General features: G+C 39.3%; 1 long non-coding RNA gene and 1 pseudogene across 1 annotated transcript in view; both read left to right on the forward strand.

Moving 5' to 3' along the window:
- Positions 1 to 20,372, forward strand: part of LOC142627115 (uncharacterized) — a 49,114-nt gene that overhangs the window by 18,379 nt on the left and 10,363 nt on the right. The gene's annotated exons all lie outside the window — the stretch shown is intronic.
- LOC142627357 (proteasome subunit beta type-5-like) lies at positions 1,894 to 4,945 on the forward strand (annotated as a pseudogene).

Below are 20,372 nucleotides of genomic sequence, written 5' to 3' on the forward strand. Positions count from 1 at the left end.
ATTGGCTTTTATGAATTTTTTATTTATGGAAAACCACGTTTATTGAGGCTGTTATGTCCCTGTAACCTGGCTTTTTTGCTGTCAAACTTTTTATTTGTGCACACTGTAATATATATTTTCTGGTTTCTTTTAGACTTTGTCATCATCATGGAAGGTGCCACTCAATACTGGCTATGCTGTTTCACTCCTGATGGGTAATAAGGTATGTTTATATTGTTTTGTGATGTTTATCCTACTATATTGATGCTCGAGTGTTGCTGAAATTACATGAACTATGATTGGTAGATATTCTGGTATGTTTCAGAAGGCAGTCACTTGTGTGTTTTTAGGCTAATCAGCTACTACCCATGTTGAATCTTGGATCTTCCTTTTTTGCCTTGCCTCTGCATTAATGTTCAATGTGCTATCTAAGTCTAGTGGTATTTGAGAAAAAGATTTCTTTTTGAGATGTTGAGCCAGACCCTTTGAAGATTTGATGTGAATGTTTACCCTTGGTTTGGTTCTTGAAAAATATGAGTGAAGGACAAGAATATGCTTAAAAACGATTCAATATGCTAATGAAAGTAGAACTTGCTGATCTTATGCAAAAGAGAAAAAAGTTTTAATTTTTTATTTTGTGTGGGGTGGGGGGGGGGGGGGAGGGAAGCCATTGCTTAGTGACTAAGCGTCTTTTCTCCTTGCTCTCATGCTCTAACTGTACGTGGACTTTTTGAAAGGTGCAGTTAAAAATAATTTGCATCAAAGATATCAATTAAGGGAGAAATGTCTTTTGGTTAAGAAGTGGAGTATTTCTAAGAAATTAGAACTTTTAAGGTAGAAATGGATTTTGTGTAATTTCACATTTCGGTTACTTTGATTAGATACAGTTGTCCGATATAGAATGCTTTACGGTTGGTGAATTCTTAAGATTTTTAAAAATCCTATCTAGATTTGTGTTTATCAACTTCGCGTTAAAGATGTGTTAGTGGCATTTATTTGATCCAATATGTTGTTAATTCCATTTTTTGCCCCTGAATATTCTTCTTTTTGTGTAATTTGTAACCGTGTAACGAGCTCAATTTTTTATTTTTCTTTTGTCAGGATCAGTTGAACTCTCCATTTGAGCTTCAGTCTAGCGGTAACACTCTTGGGCAGGAAAGGGGAACTTCAAATTCTCTAAGAAAAACTAAGATTGTCTGTACAATTCCTTCTAACTCATCAAGGACTACGACTTTGTCATGTAGGGTGGTTAGGATACGCCAGATGCGTGAAGTAAATCAGGAAGCAGTTCTTCTTGCATTGTGCTCAAAGACTTTTACCTCCAAAGTTATCAGCTTCAGGTTCTTACTACTGCTATGTGCAGTTGATAGTCATTATCTTGTATGAATGGTGACTTTGGTTGTTGTTTATAATATATCTTTGTAGGCAATCTTGATGCTGGCATAAATGCATATAAAGCAACATCCTAATATTTACTAAAATATTGTTGTGAATTGTGGGGGAGATGTTGATATTATGCAGCAATGTGACCCTGTTTTAAAATATAGGAGGGTGAAAAATAGAAAAAGAAAAATAAGAATCCTGTTTTAACTTTGTGGTCTACAAAAATTTTTTATTGTGGGGGAGATGCTGATATTATGCAGCAATGTGACCCTTTTTCAAATATAGGAGGGTGAAAATAGAAAAACAAAAAGAAGAATCCTGTTTTAAATTTGTGGCCTACCAAAATTTAACGTTATTTGGATATTCTAGGGATTTCACATTTCTAGTAAAACCTTTTTCCATGTGACAGTCTAGTGGGTGGGATGTCATGAATCCTGTTTCCTAATTAAAGTCAATTGAAAGTCTTGTCTTGAGTACTTACAACCAGTAGATCTTATGCTGTGTGAATTGTGTGTAGCATTGGTCAGTTTACAAAATCATGAAGCTTGATACTAGTGGTCTTGAATCAACTGCCCCGCTCTTTGGGTCATTGAGCAGTGGGATTCATGATGAGATTTCTGCCGCCCCATCTTTTGCGCTTCCTAATACTATCAATGTGAGTTCAAATGTTGTTTTGTTATTTTCTCTGATTTCTCTATTCACATGAGAGAAAAGTAGAAGTTTAATTGGCTGAATATTGACTTTTTTTTTTTTTTTTTTTTTTTTTTTTTTTTTTCTGTTTCAGTTTGATGGATTCCAGAAAGAGGCTATACAGATGGTGAAGCCAGCAAAGGGAACCACCACACTTGCGCTCATATTCAAAGAGGGTGTCATGGTTGCTACTGATTCTCGAGCTAGCATGGGAGGCTATATCTGTATGTTATTTCTGTTCTTTCTTTTTTCCTATCTTGCATATAATTATATATGGGTTTTGGATGCTGATTTTGTACATATCAATTTCTTTATAGAAACTAGACTTGTTGTTGATGATCATGCTTATGTATGTAGTTACACAAACATGCTCACAGTTAGCTTGGTATTATAAATTATCCTTTGTTAGTTAACTGGAATAGCATGTATTAGTTCCTTTTCGAGATAATTGACTAATTAATGTTGCAAGTAACATTAATCATAGTGTTCAATTGCATTGTCTAAAGTGGATGGGAAATGTCATGTTGCACTTACTCTTTCTTTCCTTATCTTATCAGCATCACAGTCTGTAAAGAAAATCATTGAAATCAATCCTTACATGCTTGGAACTATGGCTGGAGGAGCTGCTGATTGTCAGTTTTGGCACAGAAATCTGGGCATTAAGGTAATGTATTAAAATGATTATGATGTTTTCCCCAGATTCAGAACATATTTTTTCAGGCATGTTGGCTCCAAATCATTTGAGTCAGTGAGTGTATAACGATTATTATAACTTAGTATCGTTAGCTTTATGCTGTTTGCTTCGTAGGGTTGATGTTATCAGGAAAAGTCCAATTTGTTAAGCGAACCTTTTTAGTATAGTGAAGTCTTATTGCTTTGTATATACATTAGGCAGCTAGAAATTGGTGTAGTGGTGAGGGTTTCTACATACTGGATTATCTTGACTAACAAAAAAAGAACATTTATTTTCATCATAACACTGATTCCTTAGTTCTTTTCGAAGATGGATAATGGAAATGGTAGAAATAATAATAATAATCCCTCCCAAAAAGGAAATATAATTTGATTTGTTAAATAGTTACTTCTAATTTGACTATTTATGCAAAGTCAGTTAGGCATTTTACTTGAATATTTAAGTGGTGGCTGATCCAATGCCCACTGAAGAGACCATAGCCTAGCCATAGAAAATAGCCTGGCATGCCCTGGTGTGAATATGTCATCACAGGCAGTGCCCATTTTTTAAGTAGCTTTAAAACCCAATATTATGTGTTTTTCTTCTTTTGTCACTTCCTAATTGACACTTTTCTTGGCATTATTTAGTGCCGATTGCACGAATTGGCAAACAAGCGGGATCATTTCAGTTACAGGAGCATCAAAGCTGTTGGCAAACATTTTGTACTCTTACCGTGGAATGGGTCTGTCTATTGGGACCATGATTGCTGGATGGGATGAGACGGTAAAGACATATGACTATATCATGTTATGTTTTCACATTATCTTTTAATCAGACTCTTGATATTTGTATTTTCTATATGGTTGTAGGACTATATTATGTGGACAGTGAAGGAGGAAGGCTCACCCTATGCTTATGGTGTCCTGGACAATGGGTGTGTGCTCTTTCCCCAGTATTTTACATTGCCTAATGTCTTCTTGAAATTTGTTGAAGGAAACAATGATTTTTGCATTTTTGACCTTATTTCGCATGAGATTGATTGGAAGTAGGTAGTATTACTTCCTTGAAATATCAGATATTAGAGCAAAAAATTAAAACATATATTATTAAGGAAAGAAAATATAAAATAAAAGGACTGGGAAAATCCTTTCCTTTTGGACTTGAATTTTCCACCCATACGTGCTCGCTTCCTCCCAACTCCTCCCTGCTTTTTGCTTAGGTTTATGGATGTATGGGAGGACTGAATTGTGGGCTAAGTATTGAAATTTGAAAGAGTCCCTAGAATTTTGTAATTGCGGGCAAGAATGTAGGCACTTTGTTTTTACATATTCTGCACTTGATCAATTTATATAGCATACGATGTACAGGATGCTTGAGAATTGTGGTGTAAATAGGGGATGCCACTATTTAGGAACTTGGCTGAATAGGCCAGCTTCACTCATTTTGTTTATGCAAGTTTGTCAATTTGTACTTGTATGACTTCCATAATCATAGGTGCATGCTGCCTTATCCTATTTTTCCATATTCTGTGTGCTTTGAGTCAAATTGAGCCCTGCCTTTTTCTTTCCCCCCTCTCCCCGCTCCCCTTCTTTTTCCATTAGCTTGCAAATTGTGGCAGATTTATTTCTGAGTCAAATGTATACTTGAAATTTTTGTTTTCTATGGCACTGCTTACACCAGTTACCGGTATGATATGTCAATTGAAGAAGCTGCAGAGTTGGCTAGAAGGTCTATTTATCATGCAACATTCTGTGATGGTGCCAGTGGTGGAGTTGCTAGCGGTACTCTCTTTTCTCTCTCTCTCTCTCTCTCTCTCTCTAAACACCACACATCCATGATCACAGTATAATTTGAACTTGTTCTTTTTATCAGTTTATTATGTGGGACCTGATGGATGGAAAAAACTCTCTGGTGATGATGTTGGAGAGCTTCATTACCACTACTATCCAGTTATGCCGAGCACAGTGGAATAGGAAATGGTTGAAGTAACTGGGGCATAAAGCTCTTGCTGAACTTGGACTCTGCTATAGATGTTTTCTCCGTAGGAGATGGGGGCCTAAAATCCTTTAAGCACATGCATTTCCGGTTGGTCTTTGAAACAATTTATAGATAGACTTGTCTCTAAGGTTATATCACTTATCAGAGCCCTATGATTCATGGCTGTGTAGTGTTGTTGGACAAACTATTGTTGCTGATTGTTCAAAAGTTTTAATTAAATTCTATTTGGTTTTACCATTTTTTAGTCTCTATGTGTGTGCGCGCTTTCATGGCAATACCTAAGAAAAATCTTGCTTTAGCTGCTGCACTTGTGGGCAATGGAAGACCTCATTTGGTTTGAGAGGTTCTAGTAACAAGAGACTTTATTTGGTTCAGTAACAGTGATATTGTAGAGTTTTACCCGATGTTTATGCTAGTATCCTTTTGGGAAGGAAGGATTGAGTATATAGTATATACCAATAATATGGAACTTAAAGGAGATGAGGTATACCATTGGCCACTGGTTAATTTAAGTAGAAATGTTTTAAATTCCATTTTGCACCCAATGCATATTCCAATACCCAAAAAAAAAAATCTCTTTCCATGCTGGGATGTTCTGGGCGTTTATCTTATTTTGGCTTGAGCATTTTTACCATTTTTTACTCCCCAAATCAAATCTAAACATGTACATGTTATTTAAAATTGGCCATTTCAAAAAATTTGATTCTTCTTTTGAAAGTATTATCAGAAAGGTATTTGAAATGACTCGATTGTTATTCCTGATATTTTCGTAGTATAAACATTATCATTCAAATTATAATAAAAAAAACATTATTATGTATTGAGTAATGACCAAAGAGTGGGATGATAAATTATTTTTTAGTTATTATATTTATTTTATGAGGCATATTTAGTTACTATTGTAGTTATTTTAGTTTTATTCACACAATTTTATTTAAAACTTTGACATTTTTACAACACTTTTTAAATAGTACGCCAATTGCCAAATGCTATAAATATATTCAAATTTTTGGCAAAACATTTTTTTTTTATTTAAACATGCTCATAATATTAACTAGTCATAAACTCACAATAACTCTATTACAAAATAGTTAGACTCTTATCAAAAAATAAAAATTATTTTCACTTACAACTTTTTAGGAGAAAAACTCTCCATCTAAAACTTTACACCATACAAACTCCCCAAATTCGAGTTTCTAGGCAGAGAGCTCAGCCAGAGAGTTGGGACAAACTCGATCCCTATGAAGTCGATTTTTACTAGTTTTTTTTTTAATTTTTTTTTCCTTACTTTTTTTCGTATCCTTTTTTTTTCTTACATTTTTTTTTCCCATTTTCTTTCTTACCTTTTTTTTTTTTCCTACTTTTTTCCATTTATTTTCTTACTTTTTTTTTCCCTTTCTTTTGCTTACTTTTTTTTTTCCGTTTTTTCGCTTACTTTTTTTTCCGTTTTTTTTTCTTATTTTTTTTCCTTATTTTTCTTATAGTCTCAACAAGAAGCACCAACACAGATGAGTATAACAGCTAATAGAAATAATTAACAACTAATTGAAAGATAAAATTAACCATTCATAATATCACTATATAGAAACATGTACATTGGATACAGAATACTTCGATTACAAGTGCATTCAGTGATAAAAGAAAATAATAATTGTACCGATACTAGTAGTAAGTTCAAATACACAATAAGGAGAACCACAATTTACATCTAGAATGGCATTCCAAAATCAAGTATCTGCATACCTGAGAAAAATTGAAATATTGTCGTTAGGTACCAATAGCCAAAACAACGGTACTAATCTATGTAACTTGGATAATTGATACAATCATTTGGTTTTATATAAAAGCATCACTTACCTAGGTTGGGTCAGTATTGCTTGTCGAAGCCCCACGGGAAAGCGGACATTTTCTACGGTTATGCCCATGTTGATGACACAGTCCACAGCTCTGCTTTTGTTGAATCTCCCTCAAGTCATAATCTGGCCTTCGGCTTCCCGGTTTTCGCCGGACCCCATCCATCTCATTCCATATCCTAGACTTCACAGGTTGGCCTTTGGCCCGCAACAAGTCTGGGTCAGGCACCCACTTTGGACCTTCCACATCCCTCCACAATGACTCTGACTTTGGCACCACAAATTGGTATGAGTAGGTGCGAATGTCGTTCTCCAAACTATAGCATGGGTCAATATATGCACTTGCATCTTGCCCCAAGTACTGAAGAACTGTAATCGCATGTGAACAAGGGATCTTTCGATTTTGCCACTTTCCACAACCACATGTTCTGGCCAATATGTTTATTTCATGACTATGTTGTCCCCCTCCAGAGCTATGGATGTTGTACGCAGTTGTAGAGAGGGAAAATTCTCGACCTATCACAAGCTGACACATCATACTACCAAGTCCACAAAATACAGCCAATTACAAGGCGCCACGTATTGCTGCTAGGTTTTGCCATCACTATTCAGATTCCAATAGAAATTTTCCAAGTGTCATTGAAATAAAGGCATGAAACTGCATCAGCATGTGTAAGCGATGACACAAGTAGCCCTGCACGTGTAAGCGATGACACAAGCAGCCTTGCACGTGTAAGCGATGACATAAGCAGACCAATCAAGCTGTGACAAGTGTCACCAATCAGACTCCGCCACGTGTCGCTCACCTACCCCTAAAATCCTATAAATAGAAGCCTTCCTAAGACATTTAGGAGGACACAGACAGAGAAGGAAGAAGATATCTTGAGTTCAGAAATCCAGAAGCTCTGCTGGAATCAAACCCCAAAGCCTTCAAGAATTTCAAGAACTCCAACCTCGAATACAGACAACATTCGAAGCAAAATCATCCAAACTACTCGTCCAAATCTCAAAGTTCACTGGAATCAAGCTCAAAAGCCTCCAGAAACCTCAACAAACCATAAATCAACGAAGCTCTACAGAATCAAGCCTCTAAGCACCGAAGAACTTCCACCATAAACCTTCAAACACGAAGAACACACGAAGAACACACGAAGAACACGAAGAACAAAGAATTTCTAACAAGCTCATAGCCAGAGATTCGTTGTAATTCCGTTTCAAAGATCTTCGATCCATTCCTCAGCCAAATTGAAGAATATCTTATATTCAAATCAAAATCACATTACCACAATTCCAATCAATAAATCTTTCAAGGAGATCGAATCAGAGGATCACTCTTTTGTAATTACAGAGAATTGTACCACACATTTATCAATACAAATTCGTATTTGTGAAACTATTTTACTTGTTTGATTTATTTCGAACTAAGAAATTTAGTCGTCTACAAATTCTGGCACGCCCAGTGGGACATCTCTGCCTCTCATCTCTTTCTCCTTCAAAAGAAAAGAAATTCGATCTGCTACTAGCTTCGATGGCTTCCAACAAGAATGCTCAAAAATCGGTGATGGATGCTTCCATTGCGGATGATTATGTCGGCCCAATCACTCGTAGCCGATCCAAAGCTCTTGATCAACTGCAACCCCAATCAACCAAAGAAAGCAAGCTTCATAATATCATCTCTCTAGACTTTCTTGCAAAAAGGAAAGCCACCACTAAGGATTCATCTGTCTCGAAGGATTTTGAGATCAATGATGAATCATCCTCAACAAAGACCTTTTCTATCAACTCTTCACCCGTGATGAGAAGCCTAAGGAACAAAATGCCTTTGACTCATCCTATCTCATCATTTTCTCCATCATATCTAGAGGTCATGCCAGTAATGATGACCAACACCGCTACTGTGGAAGAAAAGATGGCCGAAATGGAACAAAGGGTCAACCTTCTCACAAAAGCACTTGAAGATAAGGATGTCCAAATTGCAACCCTGATGAACAAACTGGAAGTCCAAGATTCGGGTGAATCAAATCCAGACCTTGAGCACCCTCCTGGCTTTACCTTGAAGGGAGAAAACGCTAGGGGTGATAAGGGAAAAGGAGGTGAAGGCACTTCTCAACAAGGACATTCCACCTCAATGGCCTCGATATCTGTCCAACAACTGCAGGACATGATAACAAACACCATACGAGCACAATATGGAGGTTCTTCTACACATTCTCTCATATATTCAAAACCTTATACGAAGCGCATTGACAATATGAGAATGCCAAATAGGTATCAACCCCCCAAGTTCTTGCAATTCGATGGCAAAGGAAACCTAAGCAACACGTTGCGCACTTTGTAGAAACCTGTGAGAACGCAAGGACTCAAGGAGGCCTCTTTGTAAAGCAGTTTGTTCGTTCTCTGAAAGGGAATGCCTTTGATTGGTATACAGATTTGGAACCTGAGTCAATTGATAGTTGGGATCAGTTGGAAAAGGAGTTCCTTAATCGGTTTTACAGCACGCGCCGTACGGTAAGCATGATGGAGCTTACCAATACTAAGTAGTGGAAAGACGAACCCGTTGTTGACTACATCAGTCGGTGGTGTTCTTTGAGTTTAGATTGTAAGGATAGACTGTCAGAAATATCTGCTGTAGAAATGTGCATCCAAGGCATGCATTGGGGACTTCTATACATCCTACAAGGGGTAAAGCCCTGAACATTCGAAGAATTGGCAACTCGTGCGCATGACATGGAATTGAGTATCTCTTGCCATGAAAATCTGAAACCGCCCGTACCTGAAGAAAAGAAAGAAAGGCGAGAAATAAGGAGAAATGACAGGAATACAAAAAGTAATGTCAAACACTCCATGAATGTCAACCCTGCCCTAGTCAAAATTTCAACGGGAAATGTAAAGGCTAACGAGAAGAGGCCTGAGGGAGGCCAACGACGCGAGACGTGTCGCTCATCACTCAAGGAATGGGAACAAAAGGTGTATCCTTTCCTTGACGCTGATATACCCGAAATGCTAGAACAACTGCTCAACTTGAAATTAATTGAATTGCCAGAATGCAAACGATCGGAAGAAGCAGGAAAGGTTGATGACCCGAACTATTGTAAGTATCATCGCATCATAAGTCATCCAATCCAAAAATGCTTTGTTCTTAAAGAACTCATCATGAAGCTAGCCAAGGAAAGGAAAATCGACTTAGATGTTGGTGATGTTGCTCAGTCAAACCTTGTAACATTTGCTTGCGGGTCGCCTAGTTGCATGTCTCCAACTACTAAGCAGAGGGTGAATACCACGTTCATCCGATTTGGTTCTTTGGAACCTATTCAAGTTCAACTTTCACAAAAAGCATCTGATTATAACTTAAATGATGATAAAAAGTCAACAATGGATGAGGAAGAGGGTTGGACGTTGGTTACTCGTAAGAGATGGAAGAAGAGACGAGTATTCCCTCTTCATTTGATCACTCAAGAATCGAGAAGAGCACAAAACCAAATTCAGCCGCAGTCAAGAAGAAAGAATGATAAAAGGAAAGAAAGACTAAGAACGGAAATGTGTGATGATTCGGCACAAACCCAAAAATTTCGAAGTCTTGTCACATTGGAAGAATTTTTCCCCATGAAATTCTTTCAAAGCAAGTCAGCGGAGGCTGTTCACACGGTCTCTCGTTGTGAAGTCGATGAAAAACAAAAAGGTGTCGACCATGGTAGTTCGAATGAGACTTTGTCGTCTTTAGAACAACTCAAATCTCAGGTTGATAAAGTGGAACCCTTGCAATCCTCCACCTCACCGAAAGAAGGGATCATCCAAGCTCTTGAAGAGCCAAAGATTTACACTCCTTGTACCAATACACTTCAACAAACACAGGAATGTTTCGCGTGCTCTCCAGACTTGACTTTCACTGACGAGGATCTATTGTTAGGCCCTAAGCCTCACAATCGCCCGCTTTATGTCTCTGGTTATGCTCGTGAACAAAAGATTGATCGCATTCTCATTGATGGAGGTTCAGCTATTAATATACTACCGAAAATGACAATGAGACGACTTGGTCTTGCTATGGAGGAATTATCACACAGTCGCTTGGTCATACAAGGTTTTAACCAAGGAGGACAACGCGCCATCGGCATGATACACTTGGAGTTAATTATTGGAGAATTGACAAGCAATGTTTTGTTCCATGTTATTGATGCCAAGACAACCTACAACATGTTGTTAGGACGTCCATGGATCCATGGGAACGGAATAGTGCCGTCAACTTTGCACCAATGTTTCAAGTATCTTCAAGGTGGAATAAAGAAAGTAAATGCCGACTTGAAGCCTTTTTCTGAAACTGAAGCTCACTTTGCTGACGCGTAGTTTTATGTAGAAGATGATATCCCTAATGAAGTTCTCCCAGTTGAAGTCCCGTCCATGAAAAGCAAGCAGGGTGAAAAGAAGCATGTTAAATTCATCACTAGAAAGGATATTCCTTCCCCAAAGGAAGATCCACGATATGGGAATAACCCGTCTAGTGAGTCTACTAGCAATTCAGAGAGAGCGGATGAAAGTTCTACGCCTTCCAATAACCCTCCATTCCTCCGTTATGTACCATTGTCACGCCGCAAAAACGGACAATCACCATTCACGGAATGCCTTCAATCTACAATGGATATGCGAAGACCTCCTACAAAGCTCACAATGAAGGATGTAGCCATGTTGAAAGAAAATCATGTAATGCCTTTAACTTCATCCACAAATCCTTTGCCATCAAAGCCACTAAATGGATTCGTGAAGTCTTCACAAATTCTGACAGAGCATGGTATTCTACCAAGTAAACGGACGAAAGAATGGTTTGACCCAAAGGCATATAGGCTATTAGCCAAAGTAGGCTATGATTTCTCAAAACAAAGTGGCCTAGGGAAACTAATTCCAGAAGCCACCGGAGAAAAGATGCACGGCCTTAGCAAAACGCAAGGGAAAATGCAACTTGAAGGGCATGAAATTCCTATCCCAAAGACCGGAATAGGTTATACTCCAGAACCACCGGCTCAAATATGGATCAATAAAAGAAGCAATGCTTCAAGTTCCCAATACATAACAGTAGAGGTTGATGAAAGTTCGAATCAAAGAAAAGATCATTCTTCATCACGCATCTCAGTATTCGATCGCATTAAGGCTTCATCGTCACGAATTACAGTGTTCGACAGGTTGAATACGGCTTGTTTAACACAAAGTCGGGACACATTTGCATGTGGATCAGTCTTTAATCGATTGGGGGCAACAAAAAGGCCCATTGATACTTGCTCTGAAAGTTCAATAAACTTTGAGGACCAAAAGGAGGAGAAAGCTAATGATGAGATACATAGTAGTATTCCTTCACGCATGAAGCGTAACTTTATCTTGGATATCAGCACTGAAGGAGCTCTCAAAGTCAAAAGGCGAACGATTGTACACACAAGTCAGTCACTCGTCCACAATGAGCAAAATGAAGAAGTATCATCCTTGTTTCACATTACAGTAGAAGAAGATACACTGTCAGATGATGAAGCCGCAAAGAATGAGGTCGATGAAGCTCCCCTAGCCTTGGAAGATGGAGTACAAGCTACAATTGATGAACTTAAAGAGATCAATTTAGGAACTACTGAAGAACCTCGACCAACTTTCATCAATGCCCTTCTCACGCCTGCAGAAGAAGAAAGATACCTTCAGCTCCTGGTAGAATATAAAGATGTGTTTGCTTGGACTTACAAAGAAATGCTTGGACTCAATCCAAGTATTGTTTTACACCATTTGGCAGTAAAGAAGGACGTGCACCCAGTAAAACAAGCTCAAAGACGCTTTCGGCCGGAGCTTATCCCTCAAATAGAAACTGAGGTCAATAAGCTAATTGAGGCAGGCTTCATCCGTGAAGTACAGTATCCGGAGTGGATCGCTAATATCGTCCCTGTCAAAAAGAAGAATGGACAAATCCGGGTGTGCGTTGACTTCCGTGATCTGAACAATGCATGTCCCAAGGATGATTTTCCATTGCCTATCACTGAGATCATGGTTGACTCCACTACTGGTCATGAAGCCTTATCTTTCATGGATGGCTCTTTTGGTTACAACCAAATTCGAATGAATCCTAAGGATGAAGAGTTCACAGCTTTTCGTACCCCTAAAGGTATTTACTGTTATAAAGTAATGCCTTTTGGATTAAAGAACGCTGGTGCTACTTATCAACGAGCCATGCAAAAGATCTTTGATAATGTACTTCATAAGTACGTGGAGTGTTATGTCGATGATCTGGTGGTTAAATCAAAAAGGAGGGAAGACCATCTGGTAGATTTGCGATCCGTGTTCAACCGCTTAAGGAAGTATCAGCTTAAAATGAACCCTCGCAAATGCGCTTTCGATGTAACATCCGAGAAATTTTTTGGTTTCATTGTGAGGCACCGTGGTATTGAAATTGACCAGTCCAAAATTGAAGCTATCCAAAAAATGCCAGAGCCCAAGAACCTGCGAGAACTTAGAGGCTTGCAAGGAAAACTAGCTTACATACAACGATTTATTTCAAACCTGGCAGGTCGATGTCAACCTTTCAATAGATTAATGAAGAAGGATGCACACTTTCAATGGGATGAGGCTTGTAGCAATGCTTTTGCGCGCATCAAAAGATACTTGCTTAATCCTCCAGTTTTAGGTGCTCCTATCCCGGGAAAGCCTTTGGTGTTGTACATCGCAGCACAAGAAAGGTCTCTAGGTGCTCTTATGGCACAAGAAAATAAAGAAGGGAAAGAAAGAGCCCTTTATTATTTAAGTCGGACTCTCAATGGAGCTGAATTAAATTATTCTCCTATTGAAAAGATGTGCCTCGCTCTTTTCTTTGCCGTAGACAAACTGGAGCACTACATGCAAGCACATACGGTTCGTTTGATAGCAAAGGTGGACCCAATTAAATATGTCCTCTCCAGGCCAGTGGTTTCGGGTCGCATAGCTCGATGGGCAGTCTTGCTGCAACAATACAACCTTGCATATGTTCCGCAGAAAGCTATCAAAGGACAAGTATTGGCAGATTTCTTAGCTGATCACCCAGTTCCATCTGATTGGGAGTTCTCTGATGATTTCCCAGACGAGGATGTGTTTTACATTGAAGTAATGCCACCATGGATGATGTTTTTCGATGGGGCTGCACGTCAAGAAGGAGCGGGGGCAGGTGTAGTGTTTGTTTCTCCGCAATGACAAATACTTCTATATTCGTTCTCATTAAGCGAACTTTGCTCTAACAATGTAGCCGAATATCAAGCATTGATCATTGGTCTACAAATGGCCATTGAAATCGGCATATCGCATCTCGAGATCTTTGGGGATTCCAAATTAATTATCAACCAAGTCTTGGAGCAGTATGATGTCAAGAAAGAGGACCTTGTCCCTTATTGCAAGTATGCAAAGAAGTTGCTCGCGAATTTTGAGGCAAGTACATTGGAGCATATACCGAGGAAGGAGAATAGACAGGCTGATGCTTTAGCTAATTTGGCTACCACCTTAGCATTATTCCAAGAAGAGACAGCCAAAGTTACTGTTTCCCAAAGGTGGGTGGTGCCTTCCATGGTTGAAGAAGAAAAAGAAGAAAAGCAGGCCAACGTCATTTCTGTATGCCTTGTCGAAAAGGAAGATTGGCGACAAACGCTCATTGAGTACCTTCAACATGGAAGACTCCCAGATGATGTACGCCACAAGACCGAAGTTCGGCGAAGGGCTGCTCGATTCATCTATTATAAAGAAACTCTCTCCCGCCGTTCATTTGATGGTTTGTTTCTCCGTTGCTTAGGAGAGGAAGAGGCTAAACAAGCCTTAGAAGAAGCTCATTCTGGAATATGTGGTGCACACCAATCAGGTCCTAAGTTACACTACAGGATCAAGCGAATGGGTTACTATTGGCCTACGATGGTGCAAGATTCCATGGAGTATGCTAAGAAATGCGAAGCTTGTCAATACCTTGCAAACTTCATTCATCAGCCACCAGAACCTCTACACCCAACTGTAGCTTCTTGGCCTTTTGATGCATGGGGGCTTGACGCAATAGGACCGTTACCAAAATCATCTGGTGGCCATTTGTACATCTTGGCTGCAACTGATTACTTATCAAAATGGGCAGAAGCTGTGCCTCTTAGGGAAGTAAAGAAAGAGACGGTGGTCAATTTTATCCGAACACACTTGATCTATCGGTATGGTGTCCCTCGATATATCATAACCAATAATGGCAAACCGTTTCAGAATAGGTTGATAATAGAGTTGTGCGAGAAATTTGCATTCAAACAGTACAATTCTTCTATGTACAATGCCCCAGCAAATGGATTAGCCGAAGCCTTTAACAAAACTCTTGGCAGTTTGTTAAAGAAAGTGGTATCCAAAACTAAGCGAGACTGGCATGAAAGAATTGGAGAAGCATTATGGGCATATCGAACAACATTTTGAACGCCTACTCAAGCAACCCCGTATTCTCTCGTTTATGGAGTAGAAGCTATCCTTCCCTTAGAACGCCAGATCCCATCACTACGGATTGCCATTCAAGAAGGATTAATTGAAGAGGAAAATACCAAGCTTAGGTTACAAGAGTTGGAAGCACTGGATGAGAAAAGGCTCGAGGCCCAACAACACCTTGAGTGCTATCAAGCTCGTTTGTCAAGCGCATTCAATAAAAAAGTTAAACCACGATCATTCCAAGTTGGTGACTTAGTCCTCGCTGTTTGAAGACCTATCATCATGACTCATCGTACAGGCGGTAAGTTCACCTTGAAATGGGATGGACCTTATGTTGTACAAGAAGTCTACACTAATGGAGCTTACAAGTTGATTGATTAGGAGGGTGTAAGGATCGGCCCCATCAATGGGAAGTTCCTCAAACACTTCTATGCTTGAAACTCAAGAATTGCTCCTCGGTAAGAGCTTAAACTACCCACTGCAGCACTACAAGAGTACATGATGTTTTTCCATTACCTTTGAAAGTGCACAAATAAGGAGAAATTAATCCCACTCTATGTCACCATTTGTGAGTGTGGCGTAGTGGTTGGATGCCCATGTCACCCTTGAGGCCAAGGTCTCGGGTTCGATTAGAGGTGATACCCACTATTGTACTATTGGTACCCATGAAATGTCGTGGGGTGTAGGGCGAGGATTACACATGTGAGCCCTCCCTTTTTGAAAAAAAAAACAAAAAAAAAAACAAAAAACAAAAAAGAAACAAAAAAAAAAGCAAAAACAAAACAAAAAAGAAAAAAAAATCATCAAAAACAAAACAAAAAAAATCATCAAAAAAAAAAATTTTGGTTGAACTACGTAAATGACTTGATCCCTCTCCAGGGTACGTAGGCAGCTTAGTACTTTTCATTAAGTTCAGTCACATAAAAAGAAGAAAGACTGCCAGTCTAGCTTGAAGAGTTTGTCCAAAGGTCGTCAACATGCTTTCAAGAACCCTCTGATTAGCAAGGCATCGCTTAAGATCAATCAATTGCTCACTATATGATGTTCAAAGATCATTGTGGTAGAAAGTGATAGCTGCAAAGAATTGGTGTTACGTAGCTTTCCTTGAAATAATGATAACTTGATTCTCGGTTGTGGAGTAAAATAAAATCTTCAACCTCTGTTGCAAGGAATGGAGTCTGCATGGCATTGCTCATCTTTTGTGGACATATTCCCACGTCTCTGAAGTATACTTTGCATCACTTATCTCCTGGGGGCATCTTTTTTGTACCTTTCAAGTCTAGGCTATATTGTCTCTCTTCTAGGATGTGCCACTTCACAACTCTGAAATTTGAACCATATCATCTCCCTTCTGAGTGGTGTTGTTTCACATCATGTCTCTAAAATCTGGACAATGTCACCTTCCTCCAACATCTGAAGTTGATATTGCATCATCTCTCCTCTAAGGGCATGTTCGTGCAATGTCAAAATCATGGTGGCATTCTTCTCACATCTTCAAGGTTTTATTGGCATCTCTTTGCATCCTCAAAGTCTTGATGGGAGCTTCTTGAAACTTCAAGCTTCATTATAAAGGCCAATATTAGTGCAGCTTCTGTGCAAATGGAGTGTTGACACGACTTCATGGCAAAGATGAATGTTGGCATAGCTTCTGTGCAAATGAAGTGTTGACGTAGCTTTATGGCAAAGATGAATGTTGGCATAGCTTCTGTGCAAATGGAGTGTTGACACGACTTCATGGCAAAGATGAATGTTGGCATAGCTTCTGTGCAAATGAAGTGTTGACGTAGCTTCATGGGAAAGATGAATGTTGGCATAGCTTCTGTGCAAATGGAGTGTTGACACGACTTCATGGCAAAGATGAATGTTGGCATAGCTTCTATACAAATGAAGTGTTGACGTAGCTTCATGGCAAAGATGAATGTTGGCATAGCTTCTGTGCAAATGGAGTGTTGACACGACTTCATGGCAAAGATGAATGTTGGCATAGCTTCTATGCAAATGAAGTGTTGACGTAGCTTCATGGCAAAAATGAATGTTGGCATGGCTTCTGTGCAAATGGAGTGTTGACATGACTGCATGACAAAAATGGATGTCGGCACGACTTCAATATAGATGAACTATTGGCCCAGCTTCGATGCAAATGAAGTGTTAACGTAGCTTCATGGCAAAGATGAATGTTGGCATGGCTTTTGTGCAAATGAAGTGTTGATGTAGCTTCATAGCAAAGATGAATGTTGGCATGGCTTCTGTGCAAATAAAGTGTTGACGTAGCTTCATGGCAAAGATGAATATTGGCATAGCTTTTGTGCAAATGAAGTGTTGACGTAGCTTTATGGGCGATAGCATTATTGTCTAGCTGAATATCCTTATGGAAACGTCGTTGCAAAGATGAATATCACTAAAAGATTGTTGATGCAAGAAAAGAATGTAACAACATGAAGGCATACGTTCTTGCAACGTTGCTATCAATGAAATACAAAGTCACCAAATGAAAGCAAACACTTCTATGAGAACGTCAGCGTGAAGTTTGATGTCAAAACCCAAAGATCAAGGAAACTGAGCTGCAAAACAAAAACAAGCAACAACAAAAAAAAATGTCAGAAGAAAATCTCATTGCATGGCTAAACAAAGGATAAAAGAAAAAGAAAAAGAAAATCTTAAAAGCTAGAGAAGAAGACTGAAGGCTAAGAATGCCCAAATGAATGAAGCCAATCTCACCTCTTATATAGAGAATTTCTGCTAAACTAGCAGACAAAAAAAAATGAAGAAAGTCAGCAAAAATGGTTCTACCAACCGACCAATGAAAAAAACTTATATTCACATTTCAGAAATGTGAAAACAATTGGAATTCAAAGTCAGATTTTGCAAACTCAAATGCACTTAAAATCAGAGAAGTCTGCGCTGAATTTTGAAATGAAAGAGCATCTTCAGCCATAGAGACAGAAGATAATGCAAGTCTGAATTCATGGCAAGTCACGTGGCAAGTCTGAATTTTTACATCCTGTCAGGGCGGCCACCACAAAATTGGACCAAAACGCCATAAGATTCAACAAAGACCCACGAATTTCTCAGCCGAATTTGTGAAAATCCATACCTTATTTCACAAAACCGACCTCACAGGAGTCTTCTACAACCTTCAATCCACCAAACCTGAAAATTTCAGGCCCAGATACCAGGCCACGCGCCGCCACACATGGCCACAAATTCTCAGTGACCCGCGGGTTTCTCATTCAAATCTGCGCCAATCTGAGAACAATTTTACAAAACTGATACCACTATTAGAGCTATCGGCCTTCGATCTACAAAACCTGAAATTTTTAGGCCCAAATGATGAGCCACACGCCGCCACGCGCTCGAGATGACCACCGGTGTAGTCCATCAAAACTGTGCAAATCTGTGCACAATTTCACAAAACCGACCATATAGCAGTCTTCTACGGCCTTATAACTAGAAAGTGTGAAAATTTCAAGCCCAAAAGATGAGCCACGCGCCGCCAGAAAGTTCGGCAATCCCAGCGTCAGTTGCACGTGCTTCCACGCGCCGCTGGATGATTTCACGCGCTCCCATGCGCCAGCGCTCTCTCACGCGCTTGCACGCGCCATGCGTGACACGCGTTCCTCGTTGATGAAGTCACGGATGACGTCATCCTCCTGGCCCGGTTCAATCCGCTTAGACCCGGTTCGACCCGGAAAATCCGACCCGGATTCGGACCGCCTGAAAAAAAAAAAGAAAAAAAAAACTTTGACAAATTAAGACTTTGACTTTGACCAAAAAGTCAAAATTTTCAAAACGGACCTGTCCTACTCAATTTTTCGTGTACTTTCCAATTTTGGGGTTTGTTTCTTCAATCGAGGCTCGAAAATTGCACAACAGTCCAATTTCTAAAAAAATTGACTTTTGCACAAATTTTGACCAAAAGTCAAAATTTTTAAGATTGACCTGTCTTGCTCAATTTTTCGCGTACTTTTCAATTTTGGGGTCTATTTATTCATTTGAGAATCCAAAATTGCTCAAATAGTGTGAGTCTACAACTATTGGCTTTAGTGTAAACTTTGACCGAAGATCAAGATATTCAAGCAAAACTTGTCCTATCAGGTTTTCGCAAAGATTTTGATTTTGAAATCCAGGTATTTGTTTTGGACTTAAAAACTACACCCGCTTCTTCAAAGTACTAGCGGTGTCCAAAATTTTAAGCTCTCAAGATCATAATTTGAGATCCATCCATTTGGTCTGGATTCCCTCAAAATTATCCTCCAGACTTGATTAAGCTCTCACAAGTATGTCTCAAAATTTGAAATTACATTGGGTCACTGCTTCAACCTATTATTTTCGTCGGTGCCTACCAGTCTCCAACCTAACGTTCCCATTCGGCACCTACCATTCTCATCCACCGTTCCCATTCGGTGTCTACCATTCTCATCCACCATTCCCACCGAGAAGTCTCATCCGCCATTCTTAACTACCCAGCTACCATTCTTCATCTCTTCGCTATAAATAGAAGGGCCGGATCCACTAAGTCCATCAAGAAAAAAAAACACATACACTGAGTCATGAAATGAAAATTTGCTTCTTTCAAATTTTCAAATCCTCCTTCTCACAGCCAGTTCTCACTATGGTCTCGTCATTCTCAATACCGAGTAACCAAGATCACTTCATGATCAGTTTGAAATCAACCCCTTCATGGTTCAGTAGTAACCCTTCTCACAACATCATCACTGTTTTAGGATTCAAACAAATTTTGTTTCCTCACATAATGACCACGTTTGTTCATAGAGTTATTCATAACAAGGTCTGCATCGACCTCCCATGCCTCCGTGGAATTGGTTGGCCAGGAAATCCAAGTCCAGCAGAGACACCTATTCCTAAAAACAGGACTTCCGTAGTCTCTCTTTAACTATTTGGTCTCCCAATAGAAGCGGTGGTTCGGAACAAACAGCAGCTTGGCTGGTTTCTAAAACTAGGATCACAAGTTAGCTCCATCTTTCATTTGTTATGCTTTCCCAATAAAGTTGTATCAAGTGAAGATGGTAAGAAGTGTTGGGGTATCCTACAAATTGTCTCCCATCCAACACTTGTGATGACCTCCCGGGTACCAGCTCATCAGAAATTAGCCTTTGGTGTCGGTGAATGGTCACCAAAGCCTCATCCCATGTTTCTGCCATCATGGGGTCCAAAGGTCATCATTGCCGGTACCACAAAACACATTTTCTGGAATTACTCCAACTTAAGATCAACTTGAAGGATTTCAGAAAATATACTTCTGAAATTACTTCAACTTAATGTCCGTCAGTATGGTCCAGTCACACATGCACATTCAATGACTTGCCGAAGGACTTCATTCAGCATGCAGCCAGTCCCACATCTAAAGG

This window comes from Castanea sativa, chromosome 3 (assembly GCF_040712315.1).
Source record: "Castanea sativa cultivar Marrone di Chiusa Pesio chromosome 3, ASM4071231v1".
Lineage (NCBI taxonomy): Eukaryota > Viridiplantae > Streptophyta > Magnoliopsida > Fagales > Fagaceae > Castanea > Castanea sativa.